Below are 24607 nucleotides of genomic sequence, written 5' to 3'. Positions count from 1 at the left end.
GTGCTTGCTTTTCTCCTGCGAGGTCACGACCATGTCATCGACGTAAGCTTGCACGTTCCTTCCCAGCATTGGTGCAAGTACTCGGTCCATCAGCCTCTGGTATGTGGCCCCCGCATTCTTCAGCCCAAACGGCATCACCTTATAGCAGTAGCACGACCTCTCCGTCATGAAGGCTGTTTTTTCTTCATCCATGGGATGCATCTTGATCTGATTATAGCCCGAGAAGGCGTCCAGGAAACTCAGCAGCTTGCACCCTGCAGCACTATCAACCAGGGCATCAATGCTTGGTAAAGGATACGAATCCTTTGGGCAAGCCTTATTCAGGTCGGTGAAATCGACGCACATGCGCCATTTCCCGTTGCTCTTCTTTACCAGCACGACATTCGCCAACCACTCAGGGTACTGGACTTCCCTGATGTGGCCTGCCGCGAGGAGTTTCTGGGTCTCATCCTTGATCGCCTGCCTCCTCTCTTCATTAAATTTCCTCCTTCTTTGCCGCACCGGTCTCACCATGTTGTCCATCGCTAGATGATGGCACAAGAAGTCGGGATCGATCCCGGGCATGTCCGAAGGCGACCAGGCAAACGCGTCCAGATGCCGTTCAATCACCTTGGCGATCTGGTCCTGGAGATCGACCTCCAGAGATCTTCCGAGCTTGAAAACTTTCCCCCCGATCTCCTTCTCGAGCCACTGCTCGACGGGCTTGGGCCTTGATTCTCTGGCGATCACCGCCTTGGCGATTCCGAGTTCCCTTGCTTCCTCCGGGCGATTCCGCGCCTCTTCCTCCTCCAGGGCAGCATTCCTTTCCCCCAGCTCAGCATCTACCATCTCTACGTCCCTTCCGGCGGCCTCCTCCATTATCGGCGGCCTGGGCTTTACACCGGGCGGTGGGGTGGTTGTGACATAGCTCACTGATCTCTTATTTTTCAGGCTATTTTCATAGCACTTCTTCGCTTCCTTCTGATCAGACTTTATCGTGATTACCACCCCTTCCATGGACGGCAGCTTCACCTTCATGTGCCGAGTCGATGGAATTGCGCCTATCCTGTTAAGGGTGGGCCTTCCCAACATGATGTTATATGCTGAAGGGGCGTTTACGATGAGGTACTTGATTTTCTCCGTCCTCGACCCAGCCTCATCGGTAAACGTGGTTCTCAGCTCAATGTACCCCCTGACCTCCACCTGGTCGCCAGCGAACCCATACAAGCACCCTCCATAGGGCCTTAGCTGGTCAAGGGGCAACTCTAGCTGCGTGAAAGTCGGCCAGAACATCACGTCTGCCGAACTTCCTTGGTCCACCAGAACTCGGTGAACCTTCCTCCCCGCCGTGATCAACGAAATAACAATGGGATCGTTGTCGTGAGGCACAACGTCCCGAAGATCCTGCTTGGTGAACATAATGTCCACTTCGGGCGAGTGATCTTCAAACATGTCCACCGACATCACCGATCGCGCGTACTTTTTCCTCTGCGATGCGGTGCATCCACCACCTGAGAAACCCCCTGCAATGGTGTGGATCTCCCCATGGATAGGCATCTCGTGCTGCTGGGCTTCTCCCCCTGCCGGCTGGGAACTCGACGCTCCTCCGGTCCTTCTGTCCAGCAGATAGTCGTTTAGGAACCCGCTCTTAACCAGATCGTCGAGCTGGTACCCTAAAGACAAACACGAGTCCAGGTTGTGGCCAAAGCACTGGTGGAACTCGCACCAGACGTCCGGCTTCGACCCCAGCACCTTGTCGCCCACCTTCTCGGGCGCCTTCAATCTAGCAGATATGTTAGGAATAGCGATCAGGTCCGCTAGTCCCATGACGAATTTGTGCTTAGGCGGGCGATTGTATTCCCGGCGTGCTGGTTGTTGGCGTACTGGCGGTTGGCGCGCTTGGCTTCTTCCCTTGTTTCTCCTATCGTAAGGGTAGCGAGTCCTTTGCTCTTTTCTGGCCGCCGCTGCCGTTTCCAGCACCCTCTGTGGCTGGATCCTGGTCTGGGCGCGTGGCCTGACAGGAGCCACACTGCCTTTCTTCTCGGCGACCTCATTCTCGTCGGCGATGTGAGCCACCGCAAGTCGCCTGACTTCAGCAAACGTCGCTGGATGAGCCCTGATCAAGGCTTCGCAGAATGGCCCTGGCTGCACGCCCTTCTTGAAGGCATAAACCAGCATTTCTTCATCCTTGGCCGGCGATCTGACCATCTGTGCTCCGAAGCGATTGAGGTAGTCCCTGAGGGACTCCCCATGGTACTGCCTTATATCAAACAGATCATAGGACACTCTGGGCGGTGCCTTGTTCACAATATACTGCTCAACAAAGATTTTCGAGAATTGCTGAAAATTAGTTATGTGGCCATTAGGCAGGCTCACAAACCACTCCATCGCCGTTCCCTGGAGCGTGCTCACGAACATCTTACAATAGACAGCATCCGACCCCCCTGACAGCATCATCTGTGTATGGAACGTGGTCAGATGAGCCTCTGGGTCTTCCACGCCAGTAAAAACAGCTTTAACCGGGACCACGCTCGTGGGAATTGGCGTGTCGGTAATCGCCTGAATGAAAGGCATTGGGAAAACACGTGGCGGCGTCGACGGTGCCGCCTCTTCAGCGGAAGAACGAACCTGCTGCTCCTGAAGAGCTCGACGTAGCTCTTCAGCTACCTTGCTGAGCTCCTCGTTTCTGGCGCGAGAGGCGACCAGGTCTTCATGTATCCTTGCCTGCACGGCGCGCGAGGCTTCTACAGTGGCCTGCGATGAGCGCATCAATTCTGCCATCTGCGCCATGGTCATGGCGGCGTCGCCTTCAGCTGCGACGGGAGCCACGGGACTGGAACGATTGCTTCTCATCTTTCTCATCAACTTCAGCGAACCACAGAAATACAGCAGATAACGCTTCAACCACGAACGGACCAGCTACCAATCGGGGAAAACTCAAGAAACTGCGCAAGAACCCAAAAACACCGCAAACCTTCGCAGAAAACCACCAAAGAACTCGAACCTCCACCAGACAGATTGCGCGTAAGCAACAAAGACCTCACTCCACCGATTGAAAGACAAACAAACAGCACAAACACAAACTCACCGAACGAAACTCAAAGAAACTGCCAACGACGGTTGCACCAGCACGCAACCGCGCAGAAAACCTCGAAAAACTCCACGAACTCACGCTGCGGATGGGAGCACGTTTTACACGGCCCCACGGTGGGCGCCTGATGATCCTGCCTGTTGACCGGAGCGCGGGAGAATGCCTCGTCAAAGGATCGACGTGCGCGCCGCGTCCCACCTCCGTTCCTCCTCTGGATCTATCTCAAGAACCTGCAAAGAAACGATACGGCGCCGCTGCGGCCGATCGCACTCCGACGCTCAAGTCAGTGACGGTATCACCAAATACTAAGAACTGGAACCGTGCAAATCTCTCTCACAAACAGCTCTGTCACTCGCAAGCGTAAAGTGTATGAACTGAACGTGCGTACCTTAGGAAATCTGTTAAGAACTCTTATATACCTGGTGATTTTCTCTCTCCTGGCAGTTACAGACTTGGACACGTGGCTCGTATCCAACCGTACACGTGCCATCATCTGGAGGCTCCCTGACTTGGCGCTGCTTCTACCTTCATTTTGGCTAAGTTACCTATGCATGGTACTGCCCAGTGCATAGCTAACCTAGGAGTGCGATCTCTACTGAAACTGGCGAGTTAGGGCCTTCATACACCTTCCCTGTGGTCTCGCCGGCCGCCTTCATAATCTGCTTCTCCTTCGTCTTTCGGCGATGTGCTTATTCTGGCGATCTCCGATTGCCTGGTCGCCTGAGTCTACATCTGGCGACTTCATCTTCAACCTGGCGATCGCCTATTCTGGTAAGCTGGAAATCGGAACACGCCAACTTAACAATCGGCGACCACACGCGCTTCCCGACTTCTGATGTGATTCCAATAGCCACATAGAACAAGATTCTTGACACTTTGAGGAATCACCTTGAGCTGGAAAATGTAGAGGCACTTTCTTAGAAGTTGGATCATAGTTCTAAGATCAAGAACTCACCAAAACAAGTACCAAATCCCAAACTCATTTGGATGAACCAAATATTGTCAAATTGAATCAACAAAGGAGAAGGAAAAGAACAAACCGAACAGAATTGAACTTCAAAACAAAAGAACCGAACAGAATTTAAAAACTAAACAGAAAATAGGTGCTGGAAAATTAAAGGAACCGAAACAAAAACAACTCAAAACTCAAGGCAATAAGAACAAATTGAAGAAGAAGAAAGGAAGGAGAAGAGAATGCTCATGAAGATGGAGGAATGGTTGGATGATCACGCCACTAGAAGAATGGATGCTCCTAGATGAGTGTGGAAGCCGCCACTTGAGGAAACCATGGTCCTTCAAGATAAGACTAGAGAAGAAGCTCAAAGCTCTCCAAATGCTCACTCCAATTTTGAGTATAGTTTCTTTAGATAAAATTCAAATCTGAATTTTACAAAGGAAGCACCTCTATTTATAGCCTAAGGTGCTGAAAAATAGGTGGGAAATTTCAAATAAACTCATTTGAAATTCCCACCAAAAACAAGTCACATGGGAGGTGTGACCTTTTTCTACTATGACACCTCTCAAAAACTATACCTACACCACTCTCCTAAGTCACATGGACAATGTGACTTTATTTTACATTTTCACACACCTTTATTTAATAACCACACCTCCTAAAACTATACAAGAGTATTTCAAAGCTTGGCCTTGCCCCTCATGGGATGGACTTGGGCTCTTTGGGCTTTGGCCTTCTTGGGCTTGGGCTTGGGCCTCATCTTTATTTTATGTCTTCTTTTAATTTTGAGAAGACTAGAAGGAAGAACTTCAAATGTGAGGGTGGATGTCCTCTTCCTCCATTAATAAAAGCCTCCTTTATTTGATTCTCATCAACTTCCTTCCCATCTGCCAACCTGGCGCCTTGTCAACACGCCTACACTGTAGCAGGGTGCCACGTCATCGCACCCAACCACCAGGGCGGTACACCAAGTGATACTCATCTTTGAAGAACCTTTGCTCTAGATACCAAATGATGGCATTCTCATGGAGCTCTTCTTGGATGTTTGTGAAAAATGGTGCGGAAGCTATGTATGAAATGGGCAAGGTCCTCCTAGGAGTTGTGGGGACCTTGAAGGTGCATGAAGAGTATGGAAGAAGGGAGGTTCTGCCAGTCCACTTGGTAGATGGTGAAGAGAAGATTAGGTCCTAGAAACCAGGCAAAGGCAATGTATGGCACTAAATTGGCAGCATAACATTACTCTCATTAATCTTGAAAATACAAGTGATGGGCTTCTCCTTTTATAGGCTAAGGAGGTCGTAAATCCTAAGCTAAGAAAAGATGAAATGCTTCTCAAATGAAATGGAAATTCCTCCACATGGAGCACATGGAGCACATGGGCACAAAATACAAGTTTATGCTTTCTACCACTACACTAACTACTAAGCCACCCCTAATGGGCCTCCATGTAGAATGTATAAGTTCTTCTCCCTCCAATCCGTGGCTGGACCCATTTGTGCGTGAAGGTGCTTGGTCATGGACCTAGTGATAGGTCCTAGACGGTCTAGGCTTCCTCCTAGACCCTCCTCTTGTAGTCACCCCTTATCTTGTGCTAGACGCTCTTCTCTTGAGTCTAGACGCTCCCCACATGGTTCTAGACGGTCTAGACTTGGAACTTGGCTTTCATAGTGTGGTGAGCTTGGCCCTCTTCCATCATCGAGGATGAATCCCAAAAATAAGATAAGTATTATTCTATGCAATACATACTTCACTGACATATTTTATGCTTTTACCCACTGGATTATTGGAGTATTGACTACAAATGGAACCCCTCATCTCATTGTGACTACCAAACTAGTCAACTACTCAGTAATGGTAGCCGCTTAACTACTAGCAACCCTTATCAATCAACTATCCGATCAAGGCAACCACTTAACTATTAGTGACCCTTACCGACCAAACGACTACTAGGTAGTGGTAGTCGCTTAACTACTTACTGATCAACCGCTCAGTCATGTCAGTCGCTTAACTACTAGTGACCTTTACCGATTAAACGACTACTATTCAGTAATGGCAACCACTTAACTACTAGCAACCCTTACCGATCGAACAACTACTATTTGATATACGCTCAACATTCAAAATTATAAAGCAATTCAAAAGCCCGAGCAACGTTCAAAGGATCTTAGTCCTAACGATCATTTGACATACATTGTTAAAATTATAGAAGTATCAATAGAGGCATTCAAACAACTACTGAAAAGATAAAAAACATTAAGTGTTGAACCAAGTGGTTTTCAAGCTTTGAAGAGTCCAAACCCTTTGAAGGATGTTGAAGGCTTGGTTGTGCTTGCTGTTGCTGAGCTGTCTTAGTTAGGATCTGGGGTAGTTTGAGTTTTGTAATCCACTCTAGATTGAATCCAAAGCATAGGCATTCTGAATCTTTTAAAAGAAAAAGTGTTTTTCAAACTAAGTGAAAAACAACCGATTGTTTTGTCGAAACAACCGATTGTTTTATACTTAGATGTTTTGAGAAAAAATTGAAAACTGTTTTTTAAATGGTTAAGTTGTTAAAACAAAACAACCGATTGATTTGAGGAAACAACCGACTGTTTGTTTTGGTACCATAACAGAAAAACTGTTTTAGCTTTGACTGAGCTTTAAATGCTTTAATTGTTTACGCTCCAGTCTTTAAATGCTTTGACCAATCATTAAATGCAATAAACAAGTTTGTTAAGATTTGTAACAAACAATATCTTTGAATAAATTCAGAAAAACAGATTTGAGTAACAATCCTTTTGAATACAAGTTTTTGAGTTTTTCAAAGAGTTGAGATTGCTTAGAGATTGAGATTGATCAAAGAGTTTGAGATAGGATTTCTGCTTGTATTGATTTCAGATTTGCTTCTGTAACAAGTGTAATCCTTGTATTCTGTTGAACAAGTTTGTTTGTGTGTTTGCTGAGAAGTGTTGTGTGTTCTTGAGGGGATCAAGATCAGCATTCTTAGTGTTGGTGTGTTGGCCAAGAGAAGTGTGTGTCTTGAGGGGATCAAGGTCACTTTCTTGGTTGTGTTGTAAGTGATCTAGGTTTGATTGCTTAGTGGAATTCCTCAGTGGTTTTTGAGAAGACTGGATGTAGCTTTGGGTTTAGAGTGAACCAGTATAAACATCTGTGTGCATTCTCTCTATCCTTAAACTCTTTAAATTCAGTTTTGATACTTGCAAACTGGTATAAACAACTGATTGTTTATGCAAAACAACCGATTGTTTTTCTGGTGCTGTTGTTTTTGCTTATTGTTTTGGCAAACTGGATTCCTTATCTATTGTTTCTTGAGATATTTTCATTCTTATCTTAAAAGTTTGCGAAAACCCTCTTTAAACCATTCACCCCCCTCTAGTTTAAAGTCATCCATTCTAACATTAAGGTCCTTTGGTCGACAATTAAAGAAGGACAAAAAGTCACTTCATATCTCGAAACACCCAATGGTCACATCTAGACTGTTCTGAAGTAAACGTTCCTCGAGCCTAGAGGACAAGTGTATCGGTCGATACCAAACAAGCCATGTCACTTAGTCTTGGTGACCGACCGAAAACATTAATAAATATTAAAGGCACTTAAGAAATGACATAAATGACAATTATGGAAGGTCAACGAATTATGAATATGTCCTACCAAATCTAGGTGACATCCCCAATAAATCAGCTAACACTAATTTAGTGGAAGATATTGATTTATTAAAGATCTTCTCCAAATATACCAGTATACCAACATACCAATATACCAATATATTTCCCTATAAATTAGGGATCATGCTATAAATCAATTAGCAACTTATATTTGATTGATTCGTCCCATCATAACAAAGGCCCATGACTAAACACTATAAATAAACCCTTTACAGAGGTTTAAGGTACGTTTTAATCAGCTTTCACTATACACTTTTTATATAGAGTACTTATTTGATCGTCGAAGTACCTTTTTTAGGTCAACCCTGACCGAGCACCAACAATTAAAGGATGAGACTTGAAGAGAGGAGTGAAGAGGCAACTGACACATCAACAATTGTACAACCAACTCCTGGTATTATCTAGGCCCACTTTGTTCATACAGGTACAAAATGTTTCATGAGATTTGAAAAGTGCAGATAGCATCACAAAAAAAATATTGATCTTAAACCCCACAAGAACACACAACACTCTCTAGCAACACAAATACAGAAATACAATAATCAAGGAAGAAGGGAATAGAATATACCTGGGTATTACAAAGCTTTAAAGTTTAAAATTACATCCCAATCCTATTCCACACACTTAAGAATGATCCAAAGCTCTTTCAAATCTTGGAAAAACTGTTTTGATAAACTTTTTTTCTTATTCCAAGATTAGGAGCGTAAAACCACCTTTATATGGACCAACCAAGTGGTCAAAAACATTTAATAAAGGAGCCAAAGTAGTTATGATCATTTAAAACATATTAAAACCACTTAACAAAATTTTGTTAAGGTTTTCAGGAAAAACAATCGATTGATTTGTCGAAACAATCGGTTGAATTGACTTGACAACAAAGTCAAGCTTTTCAAAACCTTTTCAAAAACTACTAAGGTAAAACAACCTGTTGTTTTGAAATTTCAACCTATTGAAATTTCAATAGCTTTTTAGAAAACCCATCTTTTCAAAAGGTTAAAGATTCAAATGAACTTGGATCATCTTAAGGAGTGAATTAGCAAGTTTCAAACAACTAGACATCACACACACACACCCAACAACAAGGTCTTCAAGCTTTCCTCTTGAATTTGGAGACATCAAAACATCTTGTTCAACAGATTCAAATGCCAACAATCATATTCGTTGAAGATATAAAAAGTTTTTTAAGAGCCTTAAACGTGAAGAACATTTAGAGGAAAATTTTCTATATGAAATGTTTAACGACGATATGAAAAGTTGAAGAAACCATAAAGCTACAACATACATTTTTTGTTGTCTATATAAAGACATCAAGGGTGCAGAAAACACCAACCAAACGAAGGGAACATAAATGATATACAAAGTGTACAGAAAAAGTTTTTATTGTGTTTTGAATTGTGCTTAGAATTCAATATTTGCTAATTGAGAGAAACTTGTGACATTGGGTTGAGTGAAACCACTGTAAATCCTTCACCATTGTAAAGTATACCCAGTGACCTTTAATTGTTCTCTCTGAACGAGAGTTTTCTGATTATATTGAAAGGTCCTTGATCTCAGGAGCACCTTAAGAAATTTTACCAAGAATGGTTAGAGTACTTGGTGTACCTAAAGAGGTAGAGAATACTTGGTGAACATGTAAACGTTTAAGAATACTACATGAACCTAAAGAGCTTGAGATTACTTGCAACCTACGAAGGTTTAGAATAATGGTGAACTAAAGAGGTGTAGAATACATGATAGTGAAAGTGATACAACCCAAGTAGCTACGAAGATGACCAAGGAAGCAAAAGACAAAGCACATGGTGAACTGTCATCTCAACGACCAATTCATAACCCCACCAAGGATCACATGGACCTCACTAGAGGAGCTGAGCATAAACGATCACACCAACTATTCTTCCTTTTGGTCTTCTTATAAGATACAAATATGTTGTAAATAATTGGGCTCACTTTGGGGGTCCAAATAGCAAATATAGGTTAGAATAAGGTACCTTTAGCATAATAGGGGGTGTGGGTAGCATTTTATCTTGTTCTTAGCCCATTTGAAGGCATTTTGACCTAGTTTCTAGAAGGACAAGCCTAAGATGCGGGATTGACTTAGTCAAACCCTAAGGCTGCCAATTTTTCCCTTTTCCCATCCTACCCCTTTAGCTTGTTCTCCAAGGCTCCTTCACCTATAAATAGGAGACCTACATAGTGTATTTTAGAAGTTAAATGAAATAGAGAAAAGTTACTCAGCACATTTTGTGTGTGATGCTAGTGAGGCTTGTTCCTCTTAGTCTTTAGTCTTATCTTGTGAGAATTTGAGAGCTCTCAAGTGGTGGCTTCCAACACTTATCTTGGAGTCATTTCATCATCCAAGTGGCGTTCTCATAATCTCAAACTCCATTTCTCATAAGTTTCCTTTTCCTTCATCTTTTCCTTTCATTGTAATTCCATTCAATTCATAAATATGTTCTTCTTTTGGTTTCCTTTTGTCCATTCGGTTCTTGCATTTTGTTTTTGCTTTCCTTGTTAATTTTACACCTATAATTGTCATCAACTTCACATTATAATTGCCTTTTTCCTTTTCCCTTTGTGAAATGAACCTTCACATCTACTTGACCACTTGGTTAAGTTAATGTCCAGTGGGAATTTTCCTTAGGTTTTCACTCATAATTGCTAATCAATCTCAATCCTAAAACTAAAGTGTCACCTAAATGAACAATCCTAAAATCAACTCACATCAGAAAGGCTCTTGTGTTTGTTTTTTTATTACTATTTTACGACAAGTATATCGTGTCAGGAGTGATAATTGTCCCTAAGGACGAATATCAAACCCACAAGAAACAGTTGACTTCTGAAGTATAAAATTCACTAAATAGAAAACAATAAGTAAAATTTTGTAGGATGTTTGTTGTGTATGAGATTGCATAAATGTAAATAAAGCAAAGTAAAAAGTTGTTGATTTAATTTGATAATTGGGATTGGGGGTTCATCCTTCTCACTCTTTTGTATTTTGAAAAGCATGATAATATTCTATCTTTGATTGATATTGATGCCCATATAAAATTCATTTATATCGATTCCTCACATATAAAATTATTAAGACAATCTCCTAAATATCGATTCCTCACATATAAAATTATTAAGATAGACTCCTAAATATCGATTCCTCGCATATAAAATTATTAAGATAGTCTTCTAAATATCGATTCCTCACATATAAAATGATTAAGATAGTCTTCTAAATATCGATTCCTCACATATAAAATTATTATGATAGTCTCCTAAATATCGTTTCCTCACATATAAAATTATTAAGATAGTCTTCTAAATATCTGATGTAGGCCGAGCTTCTTGCTTGTGAAGTTGTGGATGAAGAGGCAGTAGAAGACTTGAATGAAGAGAGGAATTTTAATGGTGTGGTGTGGTGAAGGTTATAGTGTTTACTTTGAAGAGGAAGTTGTTGAGGCCAACCTTCCAAAGGCTCACAAGGCAAACTAGGCTTACAAGCAAGGGGAGACTAAGGCTTTTCCAAATCATTTTGACAACAAAGGCAAAGAGAGAGCTTTTCCAAATCATTTTAAAATCCACTAAATGTCAAACAACCTGTTGATTCGAAATTTCAACCTGTTGAAATTTCACTTCCTTTTAGAAAACCCATCTTTTCAAAATGTTAAAGATTCAAATGAACTTGGATCATCTTAAGAAGCGAATTAACAAGTTTCAAACAACTAGACACACACACACACACACAACAACAAGGTCTTCAAGCTTTCCACTTGGATTTGGAGACATTAAATCATCTTGTTCAACATTCTCAACTAAAGAGTTAGAGCAAGAGATAAGTGAGACTTATAAAAGAATTCTGAAACCATTTAGGTAGAAATTCATTACACATTCCAAATCTGAAATACTACAAGACAACCAAATTTATTTATAGTGTTAGGAGTCTCCTAAATATTATTAGATTTCTTTATGCAATCCTATCTTGCATTGCTATGAGTCTTTTGTTTTGTATTTCGGGGTGTAGAATTTAGTGGGATTGGGTGACTAAAATGAGTGATAGAAATTGTGAAGTATTGGTGTATGGAGAATGACAATGAAGCTTAACAGAGGTTAGGCCAACTCTTAAGAGGTTCGTTGCTAAAACACTTAGAAATAAAGCTAGCAAAGAGTGAGCTAAGAGACTAGTTGATGCTAAAATTTTGGTAGCAATTCAATAGTCTATTCAAAGCTATTTTACAAAGGGGCTAGCACTTGTATTTATAGTGCTATGGGCAGCCAATGTACAAACTTTAACCCTAAAAACTCTCCATTCATAGAAGGACAAGTGACTCTCCCTAATTTTTGCAAATCTTGTCAAATTAGAGGTTAACAAGTGTCCTTCTCTAATTGGAGAGAATTCTCTCCATTCCCATGAAGACAAATGTCTTTTTGGCATTGGTGGGAATCCTCTCCATTAAGGAGATGACATGTGGACCTCCATGCCTTCCTTGCTACTTCATGCTTTCTATTTACACTCTAGTAATTTATTTGTGCACCCTAGATGGTCTAGAGTTGCATTGGGTCCAAGGAGGCCCAATTGTAACTTTAGCTAGACTCTTTCTTTTCTATTTACCCCTACTCTAATTGGCCCAATACATAGCCCATGAAAATTGGCCTATATACAAGCTTGATAAGTATCTAATTTCAGTAATATTTAATATTAAAATATAGGCACTTATGAGTATTAATTGCTAATTTACATATAAAATAATCCCTAATTTATGAATTTATACCTTTTTACATTTTTCACGATCTTTAATTTATAAGAGCCTTTTATTCCTTCATTTGGTGTTAATTGTAGGTTTCTAGAGAAGAATTGAGATTTGGACTAGATAAGAATGATATATGCTAAAAGGATAAAGCTGGAAGGCCCAAAACGCACAAAAGAGAGAAAAAAAGTCCAACTCAATGTTAGAATATATGGCCTTAAACGAGAGGGGGGATGAATTGTTTAAGAAAGATTTTCGTAAAATTTTAAGCCTAGAATGAAAATACTTCAAGAAAACCTTGATTAAGAATTCAGTTTTTCAAAACATAAAGCAAAAGCACAATACTGGAAAAACAATCGGTTGTTTTACCGAAACAATCGGTTGTTTATACCAGTGTATCAATTGACAAAACTGAATTTAAAGAGATAAGGATAGAAAGATTGTACACAGTTGTTTATACTGATTCACTCCAAACCCAGAGCTACATCCAGTCTTCTCAGAAACCCTGAGGAAATCCACTAAGCAATCACCACTTGATCACGACCTTGAACACCTCAAGAAACACACTCTCCTTGGTCAACACACCAACACTAAGATTGCTGATCTTGAACCCCTAAAGAACACACAGCCAATCTCAGCATATCACATAAACGAATACTTGTTCAACAGAGTACAAGGATTACACTTGTTACAGAAGATAATCTAAAATCAATACAAGCAGAATCCTATTCCATACACTTTGATCAATCACAAACTCTTAGCAATCTCAGCTCTTTGAAAAACTCAAAACTCTTAGCAAAAACTTGTCAAAGATTCTTTATTTGCAAATGATCCTGCCTGTTGACCGGAACGCTGGAAACTGCCTCGTCAAAGGATCGACGTGTGCACCGCTTCGAACCTCCGTTCCTCTTCGAGATCCACCTCAAGAACCTGCAAAGAAACAGAGCGGCGTCGCTGCGGCCGATCGCACTCCAACGCCCAAGTCAGTGACGGTATCACCAAATACTAAGAGAACAAGAACCGTGCAAATCCTCTCTCACAGTAAGCTCTATAACTCGCAAGCGTAAAGAGTATAATCTGAACGTGCGTACCTCAGAAAGTTCGTTGAGAACCCTTATATACCTGGTCGTTTTCTCTCTCCTGGCAGTTACAGTCCTGGACACGTGGCTCGCATCCAGTCGTACACGTGCCATCATCTGGAGCCTCCTTGACTTGGCGCTGCTTCTACTCTCATTTTGGCTAAGTTACCTATGCATGGTACTGCCCAGTGCATAGCTAACTTGGGAGTGCGATCTCTACTGGAACTGGCGAGTTAGGGGCCTTCATACACCTTCCCTGTGGTCTCGTCGGCCGCCTTCATAATCTGCTTCTCCTTCATCTTCGGCGATGTGCTTGCTCTGGCGATCTCCAATGACTAGGTCGTCTGAATCTACATTTGGCGACTTCATCTTTAACCTGGTGATCGCCGATTCTGGTAAGCTGGAGATCGGAACACGCCAATTTAACAACTGGCGACTACGCGAGCCCCCCGACTTCCTTCCCTTCTGCCAACCTGGCGCCTTGTCAACACGCCTATACTGTAGCAGGATGCCATGTCATCACTCCCGACTACCAGGGCGGTACACAAGCCCCCCAGTCTTAAGCGAAGACTTGTCTAGCGAAAAGACTGAAAGAGCCACGTCAACACCGATCTACGTGGCACTGACGCAGAATTCCAAGCGGTTGTACCTTCTGCTGCTCTGACGCTCCACCAAACCCCTCACTCATCGCTCGACACGTGGCTTCATCAACGGCTCTCTTCAGTTGCCGTTTGCACTTCCTAAACCCATTTCGAAAAAACCCTTAAACCCATTTCCACTCAACACTGTTCCATCACTTTCCCTCGCATTCACAAACGCTCTAACTTTCTTCTGGGAAAAACTCTCAGCGCTCTCCAGCATTCTGAATCACCATCAACCTTCATCGTCTTCCTGATCATCAAAAGGTACCTACTTTCCTTCTTTTGCTGGTTTTCCTTGCATTTTAACCGATTCGCATCATCCTGTAACTGCCTGGTGCATACGCTGTGGGTTGTTTTTCCATTTCTCCTTCTCCGTAACTTAGGGCTTTGCCAATCGTCGCAACGAACCTACATTCGTTCGTTTTTCACCTTCCTTCTATGATCGAGTCAGCCTCTGTAACCCCTGATCATTTTTCCTTTTCTTCTTCCTTTGCAGCTGCAATCATGACTCGCACAAAGATCACCCTGAATCCTCCTCCTTCATCACGAAACCCCCCTTCACAAGCACACGACCCATCACGAGCTCGTGGCGCTTCATCTTCGCAGGCTGAGAGGCCTGCGTCTTCCCGCCCTAACCTGGCCCAGGCGACTCCACCTATCGCCGGAGGAGCCCCTGTTCCCTTGCCAGACTTCAAAACCCTGTATCCTTGGGCCAACTCGACCCTTCTGAGGGAGACATCGTCGGTGAACACTGTTGGAGCAGTTTTGCGGCTGACGAAGGGGGATGAGCCTAACCAGACGTTTCATAAGGAGCACGATGAGAAAATGATAGTGCTACCTTGCCCCCCCGATCTGCCCGTTTGTGCCGATGACAAGGTTAGTGCCGACGGGCCCTTCTGCTTCGTCTACACGACCTTATTCAAGAAGGTGAAGCTCAAGTTCCCTTTCACCCGATTCGAGAGGGAACTCCTTACCGAGCTCAACATTGCCGCCGCCCAGCTTCACCCCAACAGCTGGGCGTTTGTTCGAACATTCCAAGTGATGTGCGACCACCTGGGGTTGCCCGCATCCGTGGACGTTTTCTTATTCCTCTTCGAAGCCAAGCACCCAGGAGATCGCCTGTGGGTTAGCTTGAATGCGATTGCTGGGAGGTCGATCTTTGCCATCTTTCAACAGTCCTACAAAGACTGGAAAGGGAGATTCGTTCAAGTGCGCACTAATGACAAGGACGCCTCCCTTCTCGACGGCTTCCCCTTGTACTGGGTGGATAAGGGGAAGAAAGAGTCCAAGAGCTGCTTCAGGAGACCCAGAAGTCCTGACAGCATGGGAGCGTTGGACAGAGATCTCTGTCTCTTCTGGAAAAGGGTCGCGGATGCCAACATTACTTTCCTTACCACCACCCTGATCTCCTTCGAATTCTACGAGGATCAACTCGAAATTCGAATAGGTTAGAGCATTTAAACTGTTGTTTTAGTACTGCTTCTGTTTAGCTGTTTCTGGGCGTCCTGTGCGTTATGCGCAAGACTTTGGTTTTATCTTTCCTGCACATATCATCTGCTTTGCTGTGTACTACCTTATGTACTTATTTTCTCCTTGAGTTAACCCATGCATTTTCGTTCCATGCAGATAACATGTTGGGCAGAGGCATGCTCGCTGAACTGAAGGCGCTCGCCCGAAACCACGGGTTGGCGACGGGCTCGCAAACAGTGCCCAACTCGGTGGTGGAGAAAGCCATCGTTCACGGACGATTGCCACCTAAGGAAACAGCTCCCTCCGAGGTCCAACCCGCCGCCCAACGCAAGAAATTGGTCCTCAAGAGACCTAAAAGGAAAGCCCCTCAAGTCATCCATGAGGAGGAAGACTAGGATGACGAGGTCACCGAGGATGGCCTCGTTACAAAGAGGAAGAGGGTGGCACCTTCTTCACTACCTGCTCCACCCCCTCTTCCAACCTCAACACCACCATCGACGCCTACTCCTCCTCCATCATCGCCACCCCCACAGGCTCCTGCCTCACCAGTCCAAGCGGTCCCACTGGCCACTGCGCCACCTGCAGCTGAGGCCCAAGAGCCAAACTTCATGGAGGACCCCCCAAGCGCCTCTACACCATATGTGTCGGCTGGAGGGGGTCCCCCTTCAAACGCCTCAGCTGCAGAAGTTGCTCCAATCGGGGATGAGGTTGCCCATACCTCTCCGATTCTGATCACCGAATCCCCGATTCCGTCGCCACGCCAAGAAGCGCCTACTGACGAACCTGCTAAGGAAGGTGGCGACGAGAACCAACAACAGGCTCCCCTGGTACCTCTCCAAGCAGCAAACCTCCCTTTGGAAGTCACAAGGATGTGGGAGCCTCTATCTGCTAAGCTGAAGACCATAGCAGAAGATATCCCGACGATCATAACCAGAGCTGTGGAGAGCTCAACCAGGAGGCTCCAAGACGACCTCTTCAACCTCAAAACCGAGAACAGCACCATCAGAGTCGAGGTGGAGAAGTTGTTCGCCAATCTGACACTCGCGGAGATTGAACACTCCCGAGTAGAAGACGCAATGAGCACCGAGCTCAGATTGGCGCGCAAGGAGGCCACTGATCTCCGCCATAAGGTGCATCAACTTGCTCAAGAAAAGGTCGAACTGGAGAGCAAGATCGTGCCTCTTCGCGTCAGGGTGGTTGACCTGGAGGCTCTCATGAAAGCTGATGCCGCCAAGGTGCAAAAATTGGAGCAGAGGTCAGTTGACCGAGAGAAATTCCTTGGTCAAGTGGAAAAGGCGAGGGACGACGCCATAGCTGATCTTGCCGAGGCCAACAAAGAGAAGGGAAAGGTGGCTGCTGAATTGGCCCAAGCACAAGCGGAATCCAAGAAGGTTACTGAAGACCTTCTCCAGGCTCAAGAGACCAACGAACAACTCAAAAAACAGGTTGAAGAGCTGGAGCAACAGAATAAAGAGTTGAAAGAGCAAACTGAAGACTTCAAGAAGCGGATTGAGGAACTTCAGAAGCAAATTGAAGAACTCAAGCTAAACTCGGCTCAAATTCTGGCTGCTGGATTCGAAGCTGCGCGGGAACAATTTGCTTGCCTATTCCCCAAACTCGGCTCAAATTGAAGTCGTTCCTGCTGAAGATTAATCAACTCTTCTTCATCCACTACCTTCGTGCTTTCCCTTGTATTATAACTTGTAATAAACTTTTATGTCCCCTCGTATATATGTTCTGAACTGTTATTCACTGCTATCTGTTAATGACAAAGGTTTACGTTTTTCCTTTTATAACTTCTTCACTCGCTTCAACTTTCCTTGCTTGTTTAATTTCAAAGAAATGACTTAGGAAAACTGTAGGTACAACCTTTGACTTAACTGCTTCGGATCACTTCAGCCCTAAGCAACAAACACTTAACAATTCGTAATCTTAAGGCAATTAACCTTATCGTAAGAATATCCCTCGAGCAATGAACTGTAACTCAGTTGCTGGCTTAAACACCGCTCCACTCGACCTGCTTCATCAAACAGGTCTTTTAACCTTCCCGCCGCTGTTCGAACTCTTCCTGATCGCGAAAGATTCTTGGTGATATCAGCTTCTTTCTAGCCTCATGCTTTGGCCATTGTTTCTTTATCTGGGGGTAGAAACGCCTTTTGGGATCCTTCTTTGCCTCCCTGAACTTCAGAACGAAAGACCGGGTGACTAGGCGTTCTCTTCGAACCTACCTTAGCCACCTTCCAAACTTCTTCCACCCTCTGCACCATACCGGAACTCGTTCGAGACGAGAAGGATTTTATCTTGCCTAAGCTCGCATGTAGGCGAGAAGGTCTTTGAACTCGCCTGAACTCGCTCATCGGCGAGAAGGTCTTTAACTCGCCTGAGCTCGCTCATCGGCGAGAAGGTCTTTAAACTCGCCTGAACTCGCTCATCGGCGAGAAGGTCTTTAACTTGCCTGAACTCGCTCATCGGCGAGAAGGTCTTTAACTCGCCTCTACATTGCCCCAGGGGTTACATCTTCTCGCCCCCAAAAACACGGAGGACTTTTTACTGGTGCCTCTACATTGCCCCAGGGGTTACATCTTCTCGCCCCCAGAAACACGGAGGACTTTTTACTCTTCCTCGCCTACACTCGCTCGACGACGAGGAGGTCTGTTTCTCGCCTCAGAACGCGCGAGGGCGTTGAGGTCTTTTAACTGGTGCCTCCGATCGCTGAAAAACGATGAGGACTTAAAAACTTTAACTGATGCCTCCAATCGCCGAAAAACGATGAGGACTTAAAAACTTTAACTGGTGCCTCCAATCGCCGAAAAACGATGAGGACTTAACAACTTTTACTGATGCCTCCAATCGCCGAAAAACGATGAGGACTTAAAACTTTAACTGGTGCCTCCAATCGCCGAAAAACGATGAGGACTTTAAAAACTTTAACTGGTGCCTCCAATCGCCGAAAAACGATGAGGACTTAACAACTTTTTAGAAAGCATGCGATATATCTTTACTTGCCTTAAATCACGTACAAGTGACAAGGTCTTTCTTCAAAACTTTTGGAAAATAGCACGCATGCAATCTGAAAACGCCTTATACCTCGAAAACTCTTCTTTTATTGGGTGGCCTCGTTAAAAACCCTCCTTAGGGAAAAAAGAGTGCCCCCTTCAAACTGTTTCATCAGAGACATTGTAATATGACTTTGTGTTTGTCTTTACTTACAAAGCTCTTAACTATAGTACAACTTCAGGTGTGTGGCGTTCTAGGTGCGAGGAATCGCCCCTCCTTCCAGTGTCTCTAAGCGGTAGGCGCCGTTCCCGAGCGCCTCGGTTATTCTGAACGGTCCATTCCATTTGGGTGACAGTTTATTCTCTATCTCGTACTGGTGGGCCTTCCTCATCACCAAGTCGCCTTCTCTAAACTGCCTTGGCATCACCTTCGAGTTGTATCTTCGTTCAATCCTTCTCTTCACGGCTTCAGCCTTCAACCTCGCCTCTTCCCTGACCTCATCCAGTAGATCCAGGTTCAGCCTTCTCTCTTCATTCGAGTCTTCCTCTACGAAGTTCTGGAATCTCGGCGAGCTCTCCTGGATCTCCACTGGAATCATGGCATCACACCCATAGACCAAGCTGAACGGGGTCTCATGGGTTCCTGACTGCTCGGTGGTGTGGTACGCCCAGACTATACGGGGCACCTCCTCAGCCCAACTTCCCTTGGCTTTCTCAAGCCTTCTCTTCAAACCTCTCAACAACACCCGATTAGCTGACTCCACCTGGCCATTTGTCTGAGGGTGCTCGACGGATGCAAACACTTGTTGAATTCCCACTCCTTCGCAAAGCTTCTTCAACAGGTGGCTTGCAAACTGCGTCCCATTATCCGACACCAAGCGTTTAGGCACTCCAAACCGGCACACGATGTTCTTCCACACGAAACCTTCGATCTTGTGTGCGGTGATCTGGGCCACTGGTTCTGCTTCAATCCACTTGGTGAAATACTCAATCGCCACCACCAAGTACTTCATCTGCCTGATCGCCAGTGGGAAAGGTCCCAGGATGTCGATTCCCCAAGTATGAAACGGCCAAGGGCTATAGATCGACTTCAACTCCTTAGGAGGTGCCTTGTGCCAATCGGCGTGCTGTTGGCATTGTTTGTAACACTGGGCATACTTCTTGCAATCTTCTCTCATCGATGGCCAGTAGTAGCCTGCACGGAGAGTCCTCGCGGCCAGAGCTCGACCCCCAACGTGGCTTCCGCATATACCCTCGTGGAGCTCTGCCATGATCCTCGTGCACTTCTCGCCGTGTACGCATTCCAGGAGTGGGTGAGTGAACCCAAACCTGTACAGATCGCCATCAATCAATGTGTACTTGCTGGAATTTTTCTTTACCTTCCTAGCTTCTGTCGGATCCAGTGGGAGGAGGCCATCTGCCAGGCACCGCTTGTACTGGGTTATCCAGGTGTCTGGCTCATGGATGGCACATACCTGCGCCATATTCACCTTCTCTCCTCGACATGCTCTAATTCTCGGCGATCTCAGAGTTTCTTCCGTCAAGGACTTATGGCTTCTCGCTGCTTTCTTCGTCGATTTGCTTATCTGAAGGACCAGGTGATCTACTACAAATGCCCTTAGCGTCTTCAGAGTTTCTTGAATCACCGTCCTCTGCCTACCCCCTTTGCCTGAGCTGGCAAGCTTAGCAAGCAAGTCAGCTCGGGCATTCTGCTCTCTGGGCACATGTACTACTTCAAAGGAGGCAAAGGAACTCTTCAATTCCTGCACATACGCCAAGTAAGCCGCCATTTGTGGATCTTTAGCCTGGAACTCGCCTGTTACTTGCCCCGTGACCAGCAGCGAGTCACTCTTAGCCATCAGCACCCTAGCTTCCATCTCCTTGGCCAGCAAAATTCCGGCGATCAGCGCCTCATACTCTGCTTGATTGTTACTGGCTTTGAAGGCAAATCTCAAAGATTGTTCGATCAGCACGCCGTTGGGTCCTTCCAAAATGACTCCAGCACCGCTACCCTGCTGGTTCGACGATCCATCCACCGAGAGTACCCAACGGAAATCGTCTCCTTCAACTCGCGTCGCCTCTGATGAGAGCTCAACCACGAAATCTGCAAAGATTTGCCCCTTGATCGGGCCTCGGGGCTCATATTTAATATCAAACTCTGACAACTCTACGGCCCACTTCACCATCCTTCCCGCAACGTCAGGTTTCTTCAAGACCTTCTGGATGGGCAGGTCAGTCATCACCAGTATTGTGAAGCTATGGAAGTAGTGGCGCAACCTCCTCGCCGAAAATACCACAGCCAGTGCAGCCTTCTCCAGGGCCTGATATCTCGTTTCTGGGCCCTGCAACACCTTGCTCACAAAATAAATAGGCTTCTGAGCCTGATCTTGATCCTGGGCGAGCACCGCACTCACCGCCCTCTCAGTTACAGCAAAATACAACCTGAGAGGGATTCCCACCAGCGGTTTGCACAGAACCGGCGGGCTCGCCAGATACTCCTTCAGTTTGACGAAAGCTTCCTCGCACTCTTTCGTCCAAACGAACTTATTATTGCGCCGCAGACACTGAAAATAGGGATGCCCCTTTTCTCCACTAGCTGACACGAAGCGAGATAGGGCTGCCATCCGACCTGTTAGCTGCTGGACTTCTTTCACCGTAGCTGGGCTCCTCATCGCCAAGATGGCGGCACACTTGTCTGGGTTGGCTTCTATTCCTCTTTCAGTCAAGAGGAAACCCAAAAACTTTCCAGCCTCCACGCCGAAAATACATTTCTCCGGATTCAGCTTCAATCTGAACTTGGCGATCGTCGTGAACAACTCTTCCAAGTCTGCAACGTGCCTGCTTTTTTCCGACGAGGTCACGACCATGTCATCGACGTAAGCTTGCACGTTCCTTCCCAGCATTGGTGCAAGTACTCGATCCATCAGCCTCTGGTACGTGGCCCCCGCGTTCTTCAGCCCAAACGGCATCACCTTATAGCAGTAGCACGATCTCTCCGTCATGAAGGCTGTCTTCTCTTCGTCCATGGGATGCATCTTGATCTGATTGTATCCCGAGAAGGCATCCAGGAAACTCAGCAACTTGCACCCTGCAGCACTATCGACCAGGGCATCAATGCTTGGTAAAGGATACGAATCCTTTGGGCAAGCTTTGTTCAGGTCGGTGAAATCGACGCACATGCTCCATTTCCCGTTACTCTTCTTCACCAGCACGACATTTGCCAGCCATTCAGGGTACTGGACTTCCCTGATGTGGCCTGCAGCGAGGAGTTTTTGTGTTTCGTCCTTGATCGCCTGCCTCCTCTCCTCGTTGAACTTTCTTCTTCTTTGTCGCACTGGTCTCACCGAGTTGTCCATCGCCAGATGATGGCACAAGAAGTCGGGATCAATCCCGGGCATGTCCGAAGCGGACCATGCAAACGCGTCCAGATGTCGCTCAATCACCTTGGCGATCTGGTCCTGGAGCTCGACCTCCAGAGATCTTCCCAGCTTGAAGATCTTTCCTCCGATCTCCTTTTCGAGCCACTGCTCGACAGGTTTTGGCCTGGATTCTTGGGCGATCACCGCCCTGGCGATTCCCTGTTCTCTCGCTTCCTCAGGACGACTCCGCGCCTCTTCCTCCTCCAGACCAGCATTCCTCTCGCCCAGCTCAGCGTCCACCATCTCCACATCTCTTCCGGCGGCCTCCTCTGTTACCGTCGATCTGGGCTTCACACCGGAAGTCGGCCAAAACATCACGTCTGCCGAGCTTCCTTGGTCCACCAGAACTCTGTGGACCTTCCTTCCCGCCGTAACCAACGAAATGACTATGGGATCGTTGTCATGAGGCACAACGTCCCGAAGATCCTGCTTGGTGAACGTAATGTCCACTTCCGGCGAGTGATCTTCAAACATATCCACTGTCATCACCGATCGCGCGTACTTCTTCCTCTGCGATGCGGTGCATCCACCACCTGAGAAGCCCCCTGCAATGGTGTGGATCTCCCCGTGGATAGGCATCTCGTGTTGCTGGGCTTCTCCACCTGCTGGCTGGGAACTCGACGCTCCCCCCGTCCTCCTGTCCAGCAGATAGTCATTTAGGAACCCGCTCTTAACCAGATCGTCGAGCTGATATCCCAAAGACAAACACGAGTCCAAAGTGTGGCCAAAGCCTTGGTGAAACTCACACCAGGCATCTGGCTTTGACCCCAGCACCTTGTCGCCCACCTTCTCAGGCACTTTCAACCTAGCAGATATGTTAGGAATGGCGATCAGATCCGCCAGTCCCATGACAAACTTGTGCTTAGGCGGGCGATTGTATTCCCGGCGTGCTGGTTGCTGGCGTGCTTGGCTCCTTCCCTTGTTCCTCCTATCGTAAGGATGGCGAGTCCTCTGGTCCTTCTTGGCCGCCGCCGCTGTTTCCAGCACCCTTTGCGGCTGGATTCTGGTCTGGGCGCGTGGCCTAGCGGGAGCCATGCTCCCTCTCTTCTCAGCGACCTCACTTTCATTGGCGATGTGAGCCACCGCAAGTCGCCTGACTTCAGCAAATGTCGCGGGGTGAGCCTTGATCAAGGCCTCGCAGAATGGTCCTGGCAGCACGCCCTTCTTGAAGGCATAGACCAGCATTTCTTCATCCTTGGCCGGCGATCTGACCATCTGCGCCCCAAAGCGATTCAGGTAGTCTCTGAGGGACTCTCCCTGGTACTGTCTTATATCGAACAGATCATAAGACACCCTAGGCGGTGCCTTATTCACGATGTACTGCTCGACAAAAATCTTCGAGAACTGTTGAAAATTGGTTATGTGGCCGTTAGGCAGGCTCACAAACCACTTCATCGCCGTCCCCTGGAGCGTACTCACGAACATCTTGCAGTAGACGGCGTCTGACCCTCCCGAAAGCATCATCTGCGTATGGAACGTGGTTAGATGAGCCTCTGGATCCTTCACGCCGGTAAAGACAGCCTTAACCGGAACCACGCTCGTGGGAATGGGCGTGTCAGTAATCGCCTGAACAAAAGGCATAGGGAAAATACGAGGTGGCGATGACGGCGCCACCTCTTCAGCAGAAGAACGCCCTTGCTGCTCCTGAAGAACTTGACGCAGCTCCTCAGTCACCTTGCTGAGCTCCTCGTTCCTGGCGCGAGAGGCGACCAGGTCCTCATGCATTCTCGCCTGCTCTACGCGTCAGGCTTCCACAGTTGCCTGCAACGAACGCATCATCTCTGCCATCTGCGCCATGGTCATGGCAGCGGCGCCTTCGGCAGCGATGGGCGCAACTGGACTTGAGCGATTGCTTCTCATTTTTCTCATGAAACTCAGCGAATCACAGAATGCAGCGAACGACACCTCAACCACGATCGATTCAGCGATCAGTCGGAGAAAACTGTGCGAAACTGCGCAAGAAAACTTAAGAACACCGTAAACCTCCAAAGAAAACCACAACTTCACCAGAATCCAGCGCTTCCCCACGGACAACCGAACGAGCGAAAGAACTTCGAACTCCACCGAACAAATTACACGCAACAGCAGTAAAACCTCACTTCACCGATCGAAAACCCAAACAAACGGTATAAAACGCGAACTCACCGAACGAAACTCAAGCAAACAGCGAGCGATGGCTGCACCAGCACACAACCACACAGAAAACTTCGAAAACCTCCAAGAACTCACGCTGTGGATGGGAGCAAGTTTTACACGGCCCCACGGTGGGCGCCTGATGATCCTGCCTGTTGACCGGAATGCTAGAAACTGCCTCGTCAAAGGATCGACGTGTGCACCGCTTCGAACCTCCGTTCCTCTTCGAGATCCACCTCAAGAACCTGCAAAGAAACAGAGCGGCGCCGCTGCGGCCAATCGCACTCCAACGCCCAAGTCAGTGACGGTATCACCAAATACTAAGAGAACAAGAACCGTGCAAATCCTCTCTCACAGTAAGCTCTATAACTCGCAAGCGTAAAGAGTATAATCTGAACGTGCGTACCTTAGAAAGTTCGTTGAGAACCCTTATATACCTGGTC

Source organism: Phaseolus vulgaris, chromosome 1, assembly GCF_051622355.1.
Source record: "Phaseolus vulgaris cultivar YP4 chromosome 1, ASM5162235v1, whole genome shotgun sequence".
Lineage (NCBI taxonomy): Eukaryota > Viridiplantae > Streptophyta > Magnoliopsida > Fabales > Fabaceae > Phaseolus > Phaseolus vulgaris.
This window is presented reverse-complemented; position numbering follows the sequence as displayed.